A 5467-nucleotide genomic window follows, 5' to 3' on the forward strand; every position below is an offset into this window, starting at 1 on the left:
ACTTTCTGGTGGACATTCGACTTAGAGAGACAAAAGATGACTGGTTCTGATATGGGCGAGCCTCAGAAGGCTCGGGAGTCTCGAGCCATCTGGTCCTATTTGGTATCATTTCTTACTCTTTTATTATTTATTTTCTGCTTTTATTTCATTTTAATTAGATTAGATTAGTTTTTATTGCTTTTTATTTCGTGTTTCATATTCGGATCAATGCTGGCACTGCCGCTGATATGAGAACAAATCCGCTCGTTTCTCGACCGATTTGGCCTCTTATCAGAATTCGCTTTTCCCCACATTCTTTATCATCTTCTTTTAAAATCAGTTTGTGGCGTTTAGATATGAGGGATCTTCCTCTGAAGATCTCTATGATTTTGCATTATAAACAGCTAGACCCTTTGCTCTTCGAGGCGATGCTCCAATAGGGTCTCATCACTCCCAAACTCGCCAGGCAACCTAAGCGTCTTGCTCATGGTACAAAAAATCTCTGGTGCCTATATCACTAGGTGTGGGGCCATGAGCTGAAGGAATGCTATGGGTTCGAAGCTGTAGCCACGGAGAAGGTATAGAAAGACCACATTGTTTGCGCCATTCTCCCATAATGCTTCCAAGCCATCACTCTCGTCCAAGAGGAAATCCCCCTATAGGTCCCGTATGAACCTACACTAGACCTTTTAGAGCCCTTGACTTCTCGGCCTTGGAAAGTCTACCACGGATGAAGTAGGCTCAAATCTCTAAGCGTGAGGTAGTCCGCGAACCTAGGGTTACTCATCAGCCTGATAGGATGGACTAAACACCTCCCCAGAGATCCAGAAAGAGACGAGCACCCAGGTCAGCTCGTCGAAGGAGCTATATTCCTCAGCCACCATTCGAAGAAGAATTTCTCAAGCCCCTTCCTTATAGGACTTCATCCCAGGTGCAACTCGCATTATCCCTTTGACCAATCAGGTGAGCGTCCCTGAGTCATCAACTGCTCAGGGCACATCTAATACGAGTGACAACAGTAAAAGCATCCCCCAGCAGTCAGAGCCGGGGCAAGACCTAAAATACCCCCTGCACACGTCCAATTCTAGCGATGACATAAAAAGTAGTCCAGAACACTCTAACTCCATTTCTTCTTTTCCTCCTCCTTCTTCTTCTATCTCTTTCACATATGTAGCTCAACAGTGCCCAGACTTCGACACGCTAAACAGAGAGCTCGAAGGCACCAACATCAGCAGGTCGCATTGGAAGCGCCTAAGAAAAATGCTGGCCTAGGCGGCTGGATTCTCGACAGTCACTGATGCCCTCGCTGCCCAAGCCAAGTCCGAGCCATCTTCAAACTCCTATTCCCACGAGGCCTGTCACATGGTTCAAGTTCATGAAGTGCCACCCATCTCGGGGCAAATACCGAGTGACCTTAGTCACGATGCCATGGACTTCACATTTGATGTTGACCCTTTCATTCCCTAGTCCGGCCAGGGACCGAAAATCGTCTCCCACACTGGGACCCTCTTAGAAGCATAAATGTTAGGATCGTGGGTCTCTGCACTCGAGATTGATAAGAAGCATCCTGAATCCCCAGATGAAGAGTTGTAAGAAGCTTCGGAAGAGTGGGAAGAAGGTGGTCAGGCCACAGCTGACAAGCTTGAAGAGATAAACTTAGGGGATGAGGGCAACCTAAGGCCAACTTTCATCTCGGCAAAAATTTCCTCAGAAGAGAAAGAAAGTTATATTTCCGTCCTCCGAGCAAACAGGGACGTCTTTGCCTGGCATTATCATGAGATGCCCGGTTTAGACCCTCAAATCCCTATCCATCATCTCGGTATTGACCCATCCATCAAACCCATAAAGTATAAATCAAGAAGGTTTAGACCCGACCTCGAAATGCAGATCGATGCTGAGGTGAACAAGCTCAGGCAAGCTGGATTCATACGTGAAGTCAAATACCCAAGATGACTGGCAAATATTGTCCTAGTCAAGAAGAAAAATGGCCAAATCAGGGTCTGTATTGACTTTTACGACCTGAACATTGCATGCCCCAAGGACGACTTCCCCCTGCCGTTCACCGAGATGCTTGTTGAGTCCACAGCTCATTCCCATATCTTTTCCTTCATGGATGGATATTCTGATTATAATCATACTAGGATGGCACTAGAGGATGAAGAGGCCACTGCATTCTTGACCCCAAAAGGTGTCTTTTGCTACACTGTGATGCCTTTCTGGTTAAAGAATGCCGGTGCCACGTACCAGCGAGCCATGACGGCCGTCTTCAAAGACATGATGCATAAGGAGGTCGAGTTCTATGTGGATGACTTGATGGTGAAGTTTGAAACAAAGGACGCTCACATGAAGGACCTTAAAAACGTATTTGAGCAGCTGTGGCGTCACCAACTCAAGATGAATCCCTTGAAATATCCATTCGGCATACGCCTAGGAAAGTTCTTAGGATTCATCGTGAGGTATCGTGGGCTTGAGATTGAACCGGTCTAAGTTAAGGCGATCCAAGACATGTCACTGCCTACAACCTTGCGTGAGCTTCGGTCTCTCCAAGGGCAGTTGGCCTACATTTGAAGGTTCATCTCGAACCTCTCGGGACGATGCATGCCCTTTCACACCTCCTGAAGAAAGACACTCCCTTCATATGGGATGACGCATGCCAAGCTGCACTCAATGGTATCAAGCAGTACTTGTTACATCCTTCGGTACTCTCCACGCCAGTGTTAAGAAGGCCTCTCATCCTATACGTGACTGCTCTTAATGAGTCACTTGGGGCACTCCTAGCATAGAACAATGATACAGGGAAAGAAACATCACTCTATTATCTCAGCCGCAGGATGCAAGGTGCCAAGAAGAATTACCCTCCCATCGAAAAGATGTGCTTAGCCTTGATCTTTATAATATAGAAGCTCCGCCATTACTTGCTCGATCATGATGTCAAGCTAATCTCAAAGGCGGACCCGGTCAAGTTCTTTATGACCCGACCATGCCTGTCAGGACGCTTGGTCAAGTGGGCATTATTGCTGATGGAGTTCGACATCACGTATGTACCACAAAAAACTGTCAAAGGTCAAGCCTTAACAGAGTTTCTCGCGGCTCACCCAGTCCCTTCAGAATCTCCCTTGTCAAGTGATCTTCCAGATGAACAAGTTTTCTGTACGGTACTAACTCGGCCATGGGAGATGTACTTCGATGGAACATTCTAGTCTGATAGAGGGGGCGCCGGAGTCGTGTTCCTTACTCCCGATGGTGGAATGATTCCTCTATCCTTCACACTCGCAGAGGCATTTTCTCATAATGAGGCTGAATATCAAGCCCTCATAATCGGATTGGAGATCGCCCAAGAGCTAGACCTGGAGCAGCTGAACATCTTCGGCGACTCTGAGCTGGTCATCAGGCAGCTTAAGGGGATTTATGACGTAAAGAATGATACTCTCAAGCCTTATCATGACACGAGCAAATCTTATATGGCCCAGTTTGACGATTTCTCCCTAGAATGCTAAACTCGCAAGCCGATGCGCTCTCAAATCTCGGGGTCACCATTCAACTGTCCTCACCAGGGCTCACGCATGTCGGGGTAACAGAATGGAGACATGTTGACTTGAGAACCAAAGTTGATGCAGATGATGAGAGAGATGTCTTCCCTGAATGCCCGCCTTATCCATTTGGAGCACTCCTTGCAGCCAAGGATGCCATTAAGGCTGAACAAGAAATGTCCCGAGGTGAAGAATCCAAGGCTGAGAAGCAGGAGCCGAAATTCTTCGACCCGATATGTGTAGAGGTTGAACAAGTGGAAGACTGGAGGGAGCCTATCATGAACTTTATAAATCATGGAAGGCTGCTTGAGGATCAGGCAAAACGCAACGGTGTACGACGGATGTCTACCAAGTACACTCTGCTCGATGGGGATGTTCTCTTTCACCGATCATTTGACGGAAGTCTCCTCAGATGTGTTGATGCACGAGAAGCAAATAAAATACTGGAAGAAGTGCACTCAGGTATTTGTGGGCTGCATTAATCCGGCCCTAAGCTCTACGATCGCATACGTAGACTCGGGTATTATTGGCCTTCAGTGGTGGTTGATACCCAAAACTATGCTAAAAGATGCCAGGTGTACCAAATGTACTCAAGCCTCATTCATCAACTCCCAGAGCCTCTCCATCCTTCAGTGGCATCATGGCCCGTTTCTTAGTGGGGTATGGACATTGTAGGACCCATTGACCCTTATTCTGCCTTGGATCATGGCTTCTTCCTTGCAGCGACAGATTACTTTTCCAAGTGGGCTGAAGCGGTCCCTGTCAAGCAGGTTCCAGGGACCATTGTGGCCAACTTCGTACGTCACCACATCATATACTGGTTTGGGGCGAACCAAATAATCTCTGATAATGGCCCTCAGTTTAGAAGCCATCACATTGATCACCTAGTTAACCAGTTCGGTTTTGAGTGGAAGTACTCGACCACATACCACCCTCGAGCCAATGGTTTAGTTGAGGAGTTCAATAAAACCCTATGTGGGGTGCTCCATAAGTCAGTTTTGAAGTCAAAGAAGAACTAGCATGAGAGGATGCATGAGGCTCTGTGGGCCTATCGCATCACTACTCGGAATGCTACAAACTCTACTCCTTATTCCCTGGTTTATGGAGGTGAGGCAATTTTGCCCCTAAAAGTTCAAATAGCCCCTCGCCATGTCACTGGCTACATAGAAAGTGCCTGGACGAATAATATTTGCTTCCTTAGGGAGAGCACACTTACACAGAAAGAGCACCAGGTGCACTTGTGTGAGGGGTTCCCTTCGCGGATGCCTTCCCCTTTCTTCCTGGGCTTGGCCGACCTCATCATTACAATCTTCGTTGAAGAATGCCACCCATTGGGTGAAGGAGACGCATCCATACTTGGACTTAGAGCAAAGCAGTTGGTAGATCCCAAATAGCTCTTGCAGTCGAGCTGGTGCGTCTTCTTTCCCGAAATGTTTACCTAAAAAAGATGAACGAGTTCGGGGGCACAAACTCGTCATACATAGCACCAATGAGTGGGAACCCATCGATGAAGTGCAAATCTAGTAGCGAAATCCCTGCTTCCCCATGACCGAGCAGCCATGTGTTACTAACGTGGCTCCAAGTTTCCAATAGTACCTTGACCGTGTTCGAGAAACAGTCATAGCATCTTGCTGAACACTGAATGGCGGCTAGCAGGGAAGCGCGCTTCAGAATGTCCATGTATCGACTCAGCACCCTTACAGTCCAAAAAAAGTACCCTCCCAGGTATTGGTGCTCCCCTTGTACCCGGAGGCCAGCAGAGGACCACTTCCGGCCCGGGACCTTCACCAATTCTATTGTCATGAATCTACAACTATTGCATTACAATCTCTAAAAAATTATTAGAAATGTGCCTCACTTTTACCTTGTAAGTGTACAAACCTTACGGACATTTGAATAACACGTGCGCATGGGAAACATACTGGTTTTGTTTCGTGTATTCCTGGATTCTTGCTTTC

The sequence above is a fragment of the Amborella trichopoda genome, chromosome 10 (assembly GCF_054954075.1).
Source record: "Amborella trichopoda isolate Santa Cruz 75 chromosome 10, AtrichopodaSantaCruz75HAP2 v2.0, whole genome shotgun sequence".
In the NCBI taxonomy this organism is placed as follows: domain Eukaryota; kingdom Viridiplantae; phylum Streptophyta; class Magnoliopsida; order Amborellales; family Amborellaceae; genus Amborella; species Amborella trichopoda.